The sequence below is a fragment of the Microcebus murinus genome, chromosome X (assembly GCF_040939455.1).
Source record: "Microcebus murinus isolate Inina chromosome X, M.murinus_Inina_mat1.0, whole genome shotgun sequence".
Lineage (NCBI taxonomy): Eukaryota > Metazoa > Chordata > Mammalia > Primates > Cheirogaleidae > Microcebus > Microcebus murinus.
The window spans coordinates 69424895-69441947 of record NC_134136.1 but is presented as its reverse complement, the minus strand read 5'-3'; positions in this window follow the sequence as shown (position 1 = coordinate 69441947).

Here is a 17053-nt window from a genome sequence, read left to right as displayed (position 1 = left end):
CACAGAGGTTGAACTAATTTGCAGTCCCACTAGCAGTGTAAGAGTGTTCCTGACTCTCCACATCCTCGTCAGCATTTGTTGTTTGGGGATTTCTTTATATAGGCCATTCTCACTGGGGTTAGGTGGTATCTCATTGTGGTTTTGATTTGCATTTCTCTGATGATTAGAGATGTTGAGAATTTTTTATATGTTTGCAGGCCATTATTCTGTCTTCTTTGGAGAAGTTTATGTTCATTTCCATCACCCATTTCTTGATGGGATAGTTTGATTTTTTTTCTTGTTAATTCTTTTAAGTTCTAGATAGATTCTTGTTATTAGACCTTTATCAGAAGTGTAGAGAGCAAATATTTTCTCCCACTCTGTGGGTTGTCTATTTACTTTACTTATAGTTTAGTTGGATGTGCAGAAACTTTTTTAATTTGATCAGATCCCATTTGTTTATTTTTGATGCTGCAGTGATTGCCTTGGGGGTCTTCCTCAAAAATTCTTTGCCTAGACCTATGTCTGATAGGGTTTTCCCAACATCTTCTTCTAGAATTCTAAAGATTTAATGCCTTAAGTTTAAGTCAGTTATCCGTCTTGAGTGAATTTTTGTGAGAGGTGAGAGGTAGGAATCCTGATTCGCTCTTCTGCATGTTGCTAACCAGTTTTCCCAGCACCATTTATTGAAGAGAGATTCTTTACCCCATTGTATATTTTTGTCAGCTTCATGAAAAATTAGATTACCATATACTCATGGTTTCATCTCTGGTATCTCAGATCTATTCCAGATATCAATGCTTCTGTTCTTGTGCGAGTCACAGGCTGAATTAACTATTATTGCTTTATAGTACAACTTGAAGTCAGGAAGATTGATGCCTCGCAGTTTGTTCTTTTTATTTAAGATTGCTTTGGCTATACGAGGTTTTTCTGGTTCCATGAAAAGTGAAAAATTATTTTTTTCTAAATCTTTAAAGAATGATGATGGTATTTTGATGGGGATTGCATTGATTCTGTAGATCACTTTAGGTAATATTGACATTTTAACTCTATTGATTCTACCAATCCATAAACAAGGTAGATTTTTCCATCTGTTTAAATCTTCTACAATTTCTTTTTTTAGTGTTTTGTAGTTCTCCTTGTACTTCTATAAATCTTTTGTATCTTGTGTTAAATATACTCCTAGATATTTAATTTTCTTTGAGACTATAGTAAAGGTTATTGCATTTTTGATTTGAGTTTATGCTTGATGGTTCTTGGCATATATGAATGCTTCTTATTTGTGTATATTGATTTTATAACCAGAAACTTTACCAAATTCAGTTATCAAGTCTAGGAGTCTCTTGGAAGAGTCCATGGGGTTTTCTAGGTATAATATCATATCATCAGTGAACATCGAGAGTTTGATTTCATCTGCCCCCATTTTAATGGCCTTAATATTCCTCTCCTGCCTGATTGCTATCGCTAGGACTTCAAGCCCTATGTTGAATAGGATAGGAGATAGTGGGCAACTTTGTCTAGTCCCAGATTGAAGGGGGAAAGATTTCAATTTTTCCCTGTTTAGAATGATATTAGCAGTGGGTTTGTCATAGATGGATTTGATAAATTTAAGGTATGAGTCGTCTATGCCTATTTTGTTAAGAGTTTTTATTATAAAGGTGTGTTGGATTTGTCAAATGCTTTTTCTGCATCTATTGACTGAATCATATGGTCTTTGTTTTATTTATGAAGTGAATTGCATTTATAGACTTATGTATGTTGAACCATCCTTTCATCTCTGGAATTAAACCCACTTGGTCATGGTGAATTATTTTTTGATGTGCTGAAGAATTCTATACGCTGAAATTTAATTTAGGAATTTTGTATCTGTATTCATGAGGGATATTGGTCTGTAAATTTCTGTTTTTTTGTTGTGCCCTTTCCTGGCTTTCGTGTCAAGATGATATTGGCATCGTAGAATGAGTTAGGAAGGATACCATCCCTATCAATGGTGGGGAACACTTTCTGTAGTGTAGGTATATGAGTTCATATTTTATGTTTGGGAGAACTCTGATGTGTAGCAATCTGGCCCAAGACTTTTCTGTTTGGGTAGGTTTGTAATTACTGCTTCAATTTCTAAGCTTGAGATTGTTCTTTTCAGGAATTCTGTTGCTTCCAGGGTGAACATAGGGACGTTGTATGAATCCAAGGATTTGTCCATTTTGTGGTCGTTCTGTAGTTTTGGGCAAATAGTTTTTTATAATAGTCAAATATATTGTTATATATTTCTTTAGTATCTGTTGTGATCTCTCTTTTTCATTTCTTATTGATTTTTTTCCTTTTTATTTATTTCGGCATATTATGGGGGTATAGATTTTAAGGTTTGAATAAATTCCAATTTCCCCCCCTCCTCCCACAAGTCTGAGTCTCCAGCATGACCATCCCCCAGATGGTGCACATCTCACTCACTATATATGTATATACCTGCCTCCTCCCCCCTCCCACCTGCCGAATACCCTATTACTGTAGTACCTATGTGACCACTTAGGTGCTGTTCAGTTAATACCAATTTGCTGGTGAGTATATGTGGTGCTTGTTTTTCCATTCTTGGGAAACTTCACTTAATAGTATGGGTTACAGGTCTAACCAGGAAAATATAAGATGTGCTATATCACCATTGTTTCTTAGAGCTGAATAGTACTCCATGGTATACATATACCACATTTTATTAATCCATTCTTGGATTGACGGGTACTTGGGCTGTTTCCACAGCCTTGCAATTATGAATTGTGCTGCTATAAACATTCGAGTGCAGCTGTCTTTTTTGTAGAGTGTCATTGGATATTTTGGGTAGCTGCCCAGAAATGAGATTACTGGATCAAATGGTAAATTCACTTGTATCGCTTTAAAGTATCTCCATATTGCTTTCTACATAGGTTGAACTAGATTGCATTGCAACCAGCAATGTAGGAGTCTTCCTCTCTCTCCGCATCCATGCCAGCATTTATAGTTTGGAGACCTTTTGATAAAAGCCATTCTCACTGGAGTTAAATGATATCTCAATGTGGTTTTGATTTGCATTTCCCTGATGATTAGAGAAAATGAGCATTTTTTCACATGTTTGTTGGCCATTCTTCTGTCTTCTTTAGAAAAGTTTCTGTTCAAGTCCTTTGCCCATTTTTTAATGGGGTTATTTGATTTTTTCTTCCTAATTTTCGTGAGTTCTAAGTATATTCTAGTTATCAGTCCCTTATCGGATGCATAGGATGCAAAAATGTTCTCCCATTCTGTAGGTTGTCTGTTTAAATTCATGACTATTTCTTTGGCTGTGCAGAAGCTTTGTAGTTTGATCATGTCCCATTTATTTATTTTTCTTGCTGCTGTGATTGCCTTTGGGGACTTCTTCATAAACTCTTTGCCTAGGCCGATATCTAGGAGAATGTTTCCAAATATTTCCTCTAGAATTCTAATAGTTTCATACCTTAGGTATAAGTCTGTTATCTAGCGTGAGTTGATTTTTGTGAGAGGTGAAAGATGTGGGTCCAGTTTGAGTCTTCTACAGGTGGCTATCCAGTCTTCCCAGCACCATTTATTGAAAAGGGATTCTTTTCCCCAGCGTATGTTTTTGTCTGCTTTGTCAAAGATTAGATCACTATATGAGGATGGTTTTATATCAGGATTCTCAGATCTGTTCCACTGGTCAATATTCCTGTTTTGTGCCAATGCCATATTGATTTAGTTATGACAGCTTTGTAGTACAGTTTGATATCTGGCATATTAATGCCTCCCATTTTGTTTTTGTTGCCTAGAATTGCTTTTGATATTTGGGGTCATCTTTGGTTCCATACAAAGCGTAAAATTATTTTTTCTATATATGTTAAGAATGCTGATGGGATTTTAATAGGTATTGCATTGAGTCTGTAGATCAGTTTGGGTAGTATAGACATTTTAATGATGTTGAGTCTGCCGATCCACGAGCATGGTATGGATTTCCAACTGTTTACATCCTCTGCTATTTCCTTCATCAGTGTTTCATAGTTCTTCCTGTAGAGGTCTTTTACTTCCCTGGTTAAGTATATTCATAGATACCTTAATTACTTTGTTGCTATTGTGAAGGGAATTGAGTCTTTGATTTGGTTCTCAATTAAATTGCTGTTGGTGTATATGAATGCCTCTGATTTCTGTGTATTGATTTTGTATCCTGAGACTTTACTAAATTCATTGATCAGTTCCAGGAGTTTCTTGGTTGAATCTTTGGGGTTTTCTAGATATAATATCATATCATCAGCAAACAGTGAAAGTTTTATCTGTTCTGCAACTATTAGGATACATTTAATTACATTTTCCAATCTGATTGCTGTAGCCAAGACTTCGAGCACTATGTGGAACAGAAATGGAGATAGAGGGCAGCCTTATCTGGTTCCAGTTCTAAGTGGAAATGATTTCAATTTTTCCCCATTCAGTATGATGTTGGCTATGGGTCTATCATATATGGCTTGTATCATTTTTAGGTATGTCCCTTCTATGCCTATTTTCTTAAGTGTTCATATCGTGAAATGGTGTTCAACTTTGTCGAAAGATTTTTCTGCATCTATTGAAATAATCATGTGGTGTTTGTTTTTGCTTCTGTTTATGTGGTGAATTGCATTTATAGATTTACCTATGTTGAACCATCTCTGCATCCCTGGGATGAAGCCCACTTAGTTGTGATGGATTATTTTTTTGATAAGCGTCTGGATTCGGTTAGCTAAGATTTTGTTGAAAATTTTTGCATCTATATTCATTAGGGATATTGGTCTGTAATTTTCTTTTTTTGTTGCATCCTTTCCTGGTTTGGGTATCAGAGTAATATTCGCTTCATAAAAGGTGTCAGGGAGGTTTCCGTTCTTCTCGATGTTGTGGAATAGTTTCTGCAAGATAGGTACTGGTTTTTCTTTGTAAGTATGGTAAAATTCGGGTGTGAAACCATCTGGACCGGGATTTTCTTTTTGGGGAGATTTTAATTGCTATTTCTATTTCATCTGTTGAGATTGGTCTGTTCAGGGAATCTATTTCATCCTGATTTAGCCTAGGGAGGCTGTGTGTTTCTAGAAATTTGTCCATTTCCTCCACATTTTCTAGTTTGTGTGCATAAAGATTTTCATAGTATTCATAAATTGTAACTTGTATCTCTTTGGAATCAGTTGTGATATCTCCTTTTTTGTTCCTGATGGAGCTTATTAGAGATTTCTCTTTTCTGCTCTTTGTTAGCTTACCCAATGGTGTGTCAATTTTGTTGATTTTTTCAAAGAACCAACTTTTTGTTTTATTAATCTCCTGAATAGCTTCCCTGTTTTCAATTTCGTTTAGTTCTGATTTGATCTTGTTGATTTAACTTCTTCTGCTGGGTTCGTGGCTGGTCTGTTCTTCTTTTTTCAGCTCTTTGAGTCGTTTCATTAGATTGTCTATTTGTGAACTTTTTGTTCTTTTGGTTATAGGCATTTATAGAAATAAACTTTCCTCTCAGGATTGCTTTAGCTGTGTCCCAGAGGATTTGATAACTTGTCTCTCCATTGTCATTTTCTTGATAGAATTTTTTTATTTCCATCTTGATTTCTTCATTTATGAAGTAATCATTTAGTAGGAGGTTGTTTAATTTCCACGTTTTGTGTAGAAATGTGAGTTTCTGTTAGGGTTGATTTCTAATTTCATTCCACTGTGATCTGAGAAGGTACATGGTATGATTTCTATTTATTTAAATTTCTTGAGATTTACTTTGTGTCCTAGGATATGGTCAATCTCAGAGAATGTCCCGTGAGCTGATGAGAAGAATGTATATTCAGTGGATTTGGGATAGAATGTTCTGTAGATGTCAGTCAGACCCAATTGTTCCAGAGGTTTTTTTTAAGTTCATTATTTCTTTATTAATTTTCTGTTTGGAGGATCTGTCTTGTTCCGTCAGTAGGGTGTTGAATTCTCCAGCAATTATGGTGTTGCCATTAATCCATTTGCTTAGATCCAGTAAGGTTTGCTTTATGAAATTTGGTACACCTAAATTGAGTGCATATATATTTAAAATTATTATCTCTTCTTGTTGAAGTGTGCCCTTCTCCATTATATAGTGATGCTCTTTGTCTTTCTCAACTTTTGTTGGTTTAATAACTAAATTGTCTGAATTTAGAATTGCCACACCAGCCTTCTTTTGGCTTGCACTTGCCTGGAATACTGATCTCCACCCTATTACTTTTAGTCTATATGCATCCTTGCAGATTAGATGTGTTTCCTGAAGACAGCATATACTTGGCCTGTATTTTCTTATCCATTCAGCCAGCCTATGTCTCTTGAGTGGAGAGTTTTTAGCTATTCACATTTATTGAGAGAACTGATAGGTAAGGTAGATTACTGTTCATTCTGTTGGGTTGGAAGTTGTTGGTTTGGTTTCTCTCTTGAGCCATTGCATTATCTGGCCTTTAATCTTTGGGTTTTGGTTGCTTTTATGTTCGTGAGTTTTTATTATGGTGTTCCGTGCGTAACACTGTTGTGAGTACTTCTTGTAGGGCTGGTCTTGTCTTGGTGAATTCTCTGAGACTTTGCTTGTCTGAGAGTGTCTTAATTTATCCTTCAAATATGAAGCTTAGTTTTGAAGGGAATAAGATTCTTAGCTGGGCATTGTTTTGTTTCAGAAGAGTGAGAATGGGGCCCCAGTCTCTCCTTGCTTTTAAAGTCTCATTAAAGTAGTCTGGTGTTATTAGAATTGGCTTTCTCTTGTATGTCACTTGCTTCTTTCATCTTACAGATGTTAGAAGGGCCTCTTTAGTTGATATTTTGGTTAGTCTGATGACTGCATGTCATGACGTCTTACTGTTTGCATTGAATCTCCCAGGGGTCCTCTGGGCTTCTTGAACTTGTATATCGAGATTTTGAGGAAGGCCTGGGAAATTTTCCTCTATTATATCTTCAAATAGCTTGTCCAACCCTTGGGTGTTGTCTTCTTCCCCTTCTGGTAACCCTATGACCTTCACATTAGGTTTCTTCAAATAATCCCACATCTCTTGTAGGCTTTTCTATTTTCTCTTCTTTCTCTGCTCCATCTCTGTGATGGTTTTATTTAGTTAGAGGATGGTGTCTTCAAGCTCTGAGATTCTTTCTTCTGTTTGATCTACCCTGTTCTTGAGACTTTCCACTGTATTTATAATTCCCTCAATTGATTCCTCATTTCTAGTAGTTTGGTTAAACTTTTCCTCATTGTTTCTATTTCTTTAGTGAACTTTTCTTCTAGGTCCTGGAGGCTTTTTGAGGTTTCTTTGTGTTGGTTATTGAGTTGTTGTTGCAGGTGGGTGAGTGTTTTTATTATCCACATACGAAATTTCTCTTCTGTCATTTTGGTTGCCTGATTTGGGTTCATGTCCATTTCTAGGGGTTTGTTGCTCCTCTTTGGGGGTGTGCTTTCCGTTTGGTTCTTCATATTTCCTGATTCCTTCACTGATTTCTTCCCATGTTGATCAGTTGTTGTTTCTTTCCTTTAGGTTTTTGTTTGGGTATTCACACGCCTTGTTTAGTTTTTGAGCTGTTAGGTGGTGTTTGTGGGTGAGATTTGACCACTCCCTGTATAATGAGTCAGTGGGTGTCCTGAAAACGCTCTGCAGGATGCCGTCCCTGTCAGTAGGTGGCGCTTGCTTGGAGGAACAAGCTATGTTGTTGTTTTTGTGTCCTGTTATCAGCTCTTGCTGTGGGCAGAGCTGGGTTTGGTAAGCCTGCCTTCAGGCACCACTAATGCCATTAGCAGGGGTCAAAGTTCTTTTCTCTGCTTCCAGGAAAAGTTGTCAGTGAGCGGCTGGAATGGTCCCACTCAGCCATAGAGTCTGCGTGTGGGGGTGAGGCTGTCTGAGACTCGCTGTCTAGAGTGTGTCTCGCTTCCTTCCACGCTTCCCAACTCCGTAGCCACTCCACAGCCTATGTCAGCAGGCCAGACCACACGCCACCAGGCCTCCCTGGACTTGATGCCGGCGTGGAGGTTCCCTGTGCAGGAATGCCATCTGGGCGTATAGCCTCCTTTTGGGAGGAGGGTTGCCCTCTAGGACGCCGATCTGCCCCTGAAGGCATACACACCTCAGTAGGCTATTCCCATATATCCCTTCTATGCCCCGGACAATGCTAGACCTCAGTGCACGGAATCTGGTCTGCAGGTCCGACCTTTGGGTCCCAGAGTTCAAACTGTATCCCCACCAGGGAGAGGAGTTCTGGTCCTAATTCACCCACAGGGAGCCCAAGCTGGGTCTATGTCTCTCAGCCTCTGAGTCTGCACCTTTCTCCTGGGAACATGGTGCCAGCAGCACCTGGGAGGGCTGGCGGGTAGGGAGCTCACACTCTGAGTTCCCCTTACTCAGCTGTAGGGTTCCAAAAAGGGAAGGTCCAGTTCCCTAAGGTGCCTCCGGCTAGTGGCTGTATTGTCTCTCTGGGAAGCTGCGGTAGGGTTGTTGGAGGGGATGAGGAGGCATTATGGCTCTTGTTGCGTGGCTTGTGTCTGTGTACAGGAAGATGCTGGAGGGAGTTGGGAGCTTGGTGCCGCGTCCGCTACAGGCTCACCGCTAGCTGGCGGCGGCTGTCTCTGGGCTCGTGTCCGCAGGTCTCTCCACCTGCTGGTGAGCCCACCAGCAGTCCCTAATACAGGGGAGAGGAAACGGCAAATCCACCTACCCTTCCCGCTGTTGTCCGGGCTGCTCCGGCAGTCTCAGTTGCCAGTTGTCCTCCGCAGCCTCCTCTGTGGAGTCTCTCGGGGTCTCAGGTACCCCTCCTTCGGGCCCTCATCCACTGTAGGCTCATCTTCTTGCTTCTTTTTTGTAATTTCTGCTAGCATCTGTCTTTTCTGCATAGACACTCTTTCTGGCAGTGTTTCTCGTCCGCCATCTTGATCCTCCCTCTTCATTTCTTATTGATTTTCTTAGAGTCCTTTCCCTTTGGGTCCTTTCCAATCTAGCAAGATGGCCATCGATTTTGTTTATCTTTAAAAAAAACCAGCTTCTGGTTTTGTTGATCTTTTTTTTTTTTTTTTTTTTTTTCTTTTTTACCTAGAAAGCCCCAAAGAGGTTTTGTTGATCTTTTGTATAGTTCTCTTGTTCTCCATCTCATTCAGTTCTGCTTTGATCTTTTTTATTTCTTTTCTTCTATTAGTATTGGAAATTGTTTGCTCTTCTTTTTCCAATTTCTTGAGCTTATTCATTATGTTGTCAGTATCTGAACTTTCTGTTTTTTGGATGTGAGTGTTAATTGCTATTAGTTTTCCTCTCAGGTAAGCTATTGCTGTATCCCACAGGTTTTGGTAAGAAGTATCACTGTTTTCATTTTCTTTGAAGAAATTCTTGATTTTCCTCTGAATTTCTTCCTTTATCCAATAATTTTTCCATAATAGATTGTTTAGTTTGATGATTTTGTGAAGGGTTGAGTGTTTCTATAGGAATAGAACTGTAATTTTATACCATTATTGTCAGAAAAGATACAAGGTATCATTTCTATTTTTTTGAATTTTTTGAGATCTGATTTGTGGCCTAGGATGTGATCAATTTTGGAGTAGGATCCATGGGCTGCTGAGAAGATTGTAAATTCAAGTTTATTCGGATGGAATGCTCTATGGAGATCTGTCAGACCTTTTTGGTCAAGGGCTTTGTTCAGGTCCATTATTTCATTGCTTATTTTCTGTTTGGATGATCTATCCAGATCATTCAATGGAGTGTTGAAGTCCCCTGCTACTATGGTAGTGTTGTGTAACAAAGTGTTTAGATTAGACAAGGTTTGCTTTAAGTAATTTGGTGCTCTTGTATTGAGTGCATAGATATTAAGAATTGTTAAATCTTCTTTTGGATCTTCCCTTTCACCATTATATAATGGCCATCTTTATCCTTTTTTTTCTTGTTTTGCCTTTTTAAAACTCATATTATCCTCAAATAGTATAGCTACTCCAGCTTTCTTTTGACTCCCATTTGACTGGATGATAGTTTTCCGTACTTTGACCTTAGCTGCCAGGCATCTTTGTGGGTTACATGTGTTTCCTGTAGTCCGAAGATGCTAGGCTTATGAATTTTTATCCACTCTGCCAGTGTATGTCTCGTCAGAGGACAGTTTCAGCCATTTACATTTATTGAAAGGATTCAAATTGGAGGAAGATTACCATTCATATTGTTGGGTGGAGACTTTTGCTTGGTTTTACTCCTTGAGCCATTATTTAGTTCGAGACCTAAACTTTAATTCTTTGATGATTTTACTTTGAGGAGTGTCTACTGCCCTGTTCGGTTAGTAATGTGGGTCTCAGAACATCCTGTATGGCTGGTCTGGTCCTTGAAATTCCTTCAATGATGGTTTGTCTGAGAAGGACTTTATTTCTCCCTCATAGATGAAACTTAATTTTGCTTGATAAATAATTCTAGGTTTGGCTTGTTGTGTTTTAGAAGATTAAGGATAGGCACCCAATCCCTCCTGTATTGTAAGGATTCAGATGTGAAGTCCGCTATTAGTCTGATAGGCTTACATTTATAGGTCATTTGCTGCTTTATTCTAACTGCATAGGGAATTTTTTCTATCACATTTACTTTGGTTAGCCTAAAAACCACATAGCGAGGTGATTGGCTTTTCACACTTAGTCTCCCAGGCGTTCTGTGTGCTTCTTTTATTTGGATAACAAGATATCTGGCCAGGCTTGGCATATTTTTCTCCAGTATTCTGTGAAATAATTTTTCCGACCCATGTGAATGTTTTTCTTCTCCCTTCCGGAATACTAATCAATCTGATATTTGGCTTTTTTTTCTTTTTCACTTTTTAAAGAAACATTTTGTTTTATTTTTTTTCATTTTTTTTTTAGCATATTATGGGGGTACAGATTTTAAAGTTTCAATAAATGCCCATTTCCCCCTTCCGCTCACAAGTCTGAGTCTCCAGCATGACCATTCCCCAGATGGTGCATATCTCACTCATTATATATGTATATACCCGCCCCCTTCCCCCCTCCCTCCTGCCCAATACCCTATTACTGTAGTACCTATGTGACCACTTAGATGCTGTTCAGTTAATACCAATTTGCTGGTGAGTATATGTGGTGCTTGCTTTTCCATTCTTGGGAAACTTCACTTAATAGTATGTGTTCCAGCTCTACCAGGAAAATATAAGATGTGCTATATCACCATTGTTTCTTAGAGCTGAATAGTACTCCATGGTATACATTCACCACATTTTATTAATCCATTCTTGGATTCATGGGCACTTGGGTTGTTTCCACAGCCTTGCAATTATGAATTGTGATGCTATAAACATTCCAGTGCAGGTGTCTTTTTTGTAGAGTGTCATTGGACCTTTTGGGTAGATGCCCAGCAATGGGATTGCTGGATCAAATGGTAGATTCAATTGAATCGCTTTAAGGTATCTCCATATTGCTTTCCACAGAGGTTGAAATAGTTTGCAGTCCCACCAGCAGTGTAGGAGTGTTCCTCTCTATCCACATCCACGTCAGCATTTATTGTTCAGACTTTTTGATAAAGGCCATTCTCACTGGAGTTAAGTGATATCTCATTATGGTTTTGATTTGCATTTCCCTGATGATTAGAGATGTTGAGCATTTTTTCATATGTTTGTTGGCCATTTTTCTGTCTTCTTTAGAAAAGTTTCTGTTGAAGTCCTTTGACCACTTTTTAATACGGTTATTTTTTTTTCCTGATTTTATTGAGTTCTAAGTATATTCTAGTTATCAGTCCCTTGAGAGATGCACAGGATGCAAAAATTTTCTCCCTTTGTATATGTTGTCTGTTTACTTTCATGACTCTTTCTTTGGCTGTGCAGAAGCTTTGTAGTTTGATCATGTCCCATTTATTTATTTTTGTTGCTGCTGTGATTGACTTTGGGGACTTCTTCATAAACTCTTTGCCTAAGAGGATGTCTAGGAGAGTGTTTCCAACTTTTTCCTCCAGAAGTCTAATAGTTTCATAATTTAGATTTAAGTCTGGTATCCAGCGTGAGTTGATTTTTGTGAGAGGTGAAAGGTGTGGGTCCAGTATTAGCCTTCTACAGGTGGCTATCCAGATTTTCCATCACCATTTATTGAAAAGGGTTTATTTTACCCAGCATATGTTTTTGTCTGCCTTGTCAAAGATTAGATGGCTATATGAGGATGGTTTTATATCAGGATTCTCAGATCTGTTCCACTGGTCAATATTCCTATTTTTGTGTCAATACCATATTGATTTAATTACTAAAGATTTGTAGTATAGTTTGATATGTGGCATATTAGTGTATATACATCCTTGCAGGATAGATGTGTTTCCTAAAGAAAGCATATACTTGGCCTGTATTTTCTTATCCATTCAGCCAGCCTATGTCTCTTGAGTGGAGAGTTTAACCATTCAAGTTCATTGAGAGAATTGATAGGTAAGGTAGATTACTGTTCATTCTGTTGGGTTGGATATTGTTGATTTGATTTCTCTCTAGAGCCATTGTATTATCTGGCCTTTAATCTTTGGGTTTGGTTGTTTTTATATTTGTGAGTTTTTATTATGGTGTTCCGTGTATAACCCTGTTTTGAGTACTTCTTGTAGGGCTGGTCTTGTCTTGGTGAATTCTCTGAGACTTTGCTTGTCTGAGAGTGTCTTAATTTCTCCTTCAAATATGAAGCTTAGTTTTGCAGGGAATAAGACTCTAGGCTGGGCATTGTTTTGTTTCAGAAGAGTAGGAATGGGACCCCAGTCTGTCCTTGGTTGTAAAGTCTAATTAGAGAAACCTGGTGTTACTCGAATTAGCTTTTCCTTGTATGTCACTTGCTTGTTTCGTCTTACAGATCTTAGAAGGGCCTCTTTAGTTGATATTTTGGTCAGTCTGATGACTGCATGTTATGACGTCTTCCTGTTTACATTGAATCTCCCAGGGGTCCTCTGGAGTTCTTGAACTTGTATATCGAGATTTTGAGGAAAACCTGGGAAATTTTATTCTATTATATCTTCAAATAATTTGTCCATCTCTTGAGTGTTCTCTTCTTCCCTTTCAGGTAATCCTATGACCCTCACATTAGGTTTCTTCACATAATCCTATATATCCTAGTTCATCAGCCCTAAGTTTAGTCTCCAACAAAAGGCTTTAAAAAACCCACAATTTGCTGTAGCCAAGACTTCCAGTACTATGTTGAACAGAAGTGGAGATAGTGGGCAGCCTTGTCTGGTTCCAGTTCTAAGTGGGAATGATTTCAATTTTTCCCCATTCAGTATGATGTTGGCTATGGGTCTGTCATATAAGGCTTGTATCATTTTTAGGTATGTCCCTTCTATGCCTATTTTCTTAAGTGTTTATATCATGAAAGGGTGTCGAATTTTGTCAAAAGCTTTTTCTGCATCTATTGAAAGAATCATGTGGTCTTTGTTTTTGCTTCTGTTTATGTGGTGAATTGCATTTATAGATTTACGTATGTTGAACCATCCCTGCATCCCTGGGATGAAGCCCACTTGGTAGTGGTGGATTATTTTTTTGATAAGTGTCTGGATTCGGTTAGCTAAGATTTTGTTGAAAATGTTTGCATCTATATTCATTAGGGATATTGGTCTGTAGTTTTCTTTTTTTGTTGCATCCTTTCCTGGTTTTGGTATCAGAGTAATATACGCTTCATAAAAGGTGTCGGGGAGGTTTTCGTTCTTCTAAATGTTGTGGAATAGTTTCTGCAAGATAGGTACTAGTTCTTCTTTGTAAGTATGGTAAAATTCAGGTGTTAAGCCATCTGGACCGGGACTTTTCTTTTAGGGAGATTTTTAATTGCTGTTTCTATTTCAGCTGTTGAGATTGGTCTGTTCAGGGAATCTATTTCTTCCTGGTTGAGCCTAGGGAGGCTGTGTGTTTCTAGAAATTTTGCCATTTCCTCCACATTTTCCAGTTTGTGTGCATAAAGATTTTTGTAGTATTCATGAATTGTATCTTGTATCTCTTTGGGATCAGTTGTGATATCTCCTTTTTTGTTCCTGATGGAGCTTATTAGAGATTTCTCTTTTCTGCTTTTCGTTAGCTTAGCCAATGGTGTGTCAATTTTGTTTATTTTTTCAAAGAACCAACTTTTTGTTTTATTAATCTCCTGAATAGCTTCCCTATTTTCCATTTCGTTTAGTTCTGATTTGATTTTGTTTATTTCACTTCTTCTGCTTGGTTTGCGGTTGGTCTGTTCTTCTATTTGCAGCTCTTTGAGTCATTTCATTAGATTATCTATTTGTGATCTTCTTGTCTTTTGGTTATAGGCATTTATGGAGATAAACTTTCCTCTCAGAACTGCTTTAGCTGAGTCCCAGTGGAGTTGATAACTTGTCTCTCCATTGTCGTTTTCTTCATAGAATTTTTTTTATTTCCATCTTGATTTCTTCATTTATGAAGTGATGATTTAGTAGGAGATTGTTTAATTTCCACGTTTTTGTGTAGAAATGTGAGTTTCTGTTAGGGTTGATTTCTCCTTTTATTTCACTGTGATCTGAGAATGTACATGGTATGATTTCTATTTTTTTAAATTTCTTGAGATTTTCTTTGTGTCCTAGGATATGGTCAATCTTAGAGAATGTCCCGTGAGCTGATGAGAAGAACGTAGATTCAGTGGATTTTGGGTACAATGTTCTGTAAATGTCAGTCAGACCAAATTGTTCTAGAGTTTTGTTTAAGTCCATTATTTCTTTATTAATTTTCTGTTTGGAGGATCTGGCTCGTGCCGTCAGTGGTGTGTTGAAATCTCCGGCGATTATGGAGTTGCTATTAATCCATTTACTTAGCCCCAGTAAGGTTTGCTTTATGAATCTGGGTGCACCTAAGGTGGGTGCTTATATATTTAAAATTGTTATCTCTTCTTGTTGGACTGTGCCCTTCACCATTATATAATGACCCTCTTTGTCTTTTACTACTTTTGTTGGCTTAAAAACGATATCGTCTCAAATTAGAACTGCCACAACAGCCTTCTTCTGGCTTCTATTTGCTTCGAATATTGATCTCCACCCTTTTATTTTTAGTCTATATGCATCCTTGCAGGTTAGATGTGTTTCGTGAAGACAGCATATACTTGGCCTGTATTTTCTTATCCATTCAGCCAGCCTATATCTCTTGAGTGGAGAGTTTAAGCCATTCACATTTATTGAGAGAACTGATAGGTAAGATAGATTACTGTTCATTCTGTTGGGTTGGATGTTGTTGCTATGATTTCTGTCTTTTTAAGCCATTCACATTTATTGAGAGAACTGATAGGTAAGGTAGATTACTGTTCATTCTCTTGGGTTGGATGTTGTTGCTATGATATCTGTCTTGAGCCATTGTAATATCTGGCCTTTAATATCTTTGGGTTTTGGTTGTTTTTATATTCGTGGGTTATTATTATGATGTTCCGTGCATAATGCTGTTTTAAGTACTTCTTGTAAGGCTGGTCTTGTCTTGGTGAATTCTGTGAGACTTTGCTTGTCTGAGAATGTTTTTATTTCTCCTTCATATACGAAGCTTAGTTTTGCAGGGAATAATATTCTAGCCTGGGTATTGTTTTGTTTCAAAAGAGTGAGAATGGGGCCCCAGTCTCTTCTTGCTTGTAAAGTCTCATTAGATAAGTCTGATGTTATTTGAATTGGCTTTCCCTTGTATGTTACTTGCTCTTTTTGTCTTACAGCTCTTAGAAGGTCCTCTTTAGTTGATACCTTGGTCAGTCTGATGACTGCATGTCGTGACGTCTTCCTGTTTGTATTGAATCTCCCAGGGGTCCTCCTAGCTACTTGAAGTTGTATATCAAGATTTTGAGCAAGGCCTGGGAAATTTTCCTCTATTATATCTTCAAACAGCTTATCCAACCCGTGAGTGTTGTCTTCTTCCCCTTCTGGTAACCCTATGACCCTCACATTAGGTTTCTTCACATAATCCCTCAGGTCTTGAAGGCTTTGCTCTTTTCTCTTGTTTTTCCGCTCTATTTCTCTGACTGATTTATTTAATTGGAGCGTGTTATCTTCAAGCTCTGAGATTCTTTCTTCTGTTTGATCTAACCTGTTCTTGAGACTTTCCACTGTATTTTGTAGTTCCTTGAATTGATTCTTCATTTCCAGGAGTTCGGTTAAACTTTTCTTTATTGTGTCTATTTCTTTTTCCATATCCTGGAGGCTTTTTGTGGTTTCTTTGTGTTGGTTATTGAGTTGTTTTTGCAGCTTGGTGAGTGTTCTTATGATCCACATACGAAATTCCTCTTCTGTCATATTGGTTGCCTGATTTTGGTTGGTGTCCATGTCTCGGGGGCTGGTGCTTCTCTTTGGTGGTGTGTTTTCTGTTTGGTTCTTCATATTTCCTGAGTTCTTTCGCTGATTTCTTCCCATGTCGATCAGTCATTGTTTCTTTCCTTTAGGTTATTGTTTGGTTATTCACACACCTTGTGTAGTTTCTGAGGCGTTAGGTGGTGTCTGTGGGTGAGATTGGAACACTCCCTGTATATAGAGTCAGTGGGTGTCGTGAAAAAGCTGTGGAAGATGCCGTCCCTCTCAGTAGGTGTCGTTTGTTTGGAGGAACAGGCTATGCTGTTGATTTTGTGTCCTGTTAACAGCTCTTGTTCTGGGCAGAGCTGGGTTGGGTAAGCCTGCCCTCAGGCAGTTAGCAGGGGTCAAAGTTCTGTTCTCTGCTTCCAGGAAAAGCTGTCAGGGCGGGGCTGGAATGGTCCCACTCAGTCATAAAGTCTGGGTGTTTGGGTGGGGCTCTCTGAGACCCACAGTATGGAGCGGTCCTTGCTTCTTTCCACCCTCTCCAGCTCTGCAGCTACTCCTGGGCCTCTGCCAGCAGCCCAGACCACAAGCCACCAGGCCCCCCTGGACTGTGATTTCAGCGGGGAGGTTCTCTGCACAGGAATGCCACCTGGGCTGGGTGCACGACCTCCTCCTTGGGGGAGGGTTGCCCTCTAGGATGCTGATCCACCCCCCAAGGCACATACACCTCAGTAGGCTGTTCACGTATAACCCTTCTGGGCCCCGGGCAATGCCAGCCCTCGGTGCAGGGGATCTGGTCTGCAGGTCCGACCTCTGGGTCCCACAGTTCAAACTGTATCCCCATCATGGAGAGGAGTTCCGGTCCCAATTCACCCACAGGGTGCCCAAGCTGGGTCTGTGTC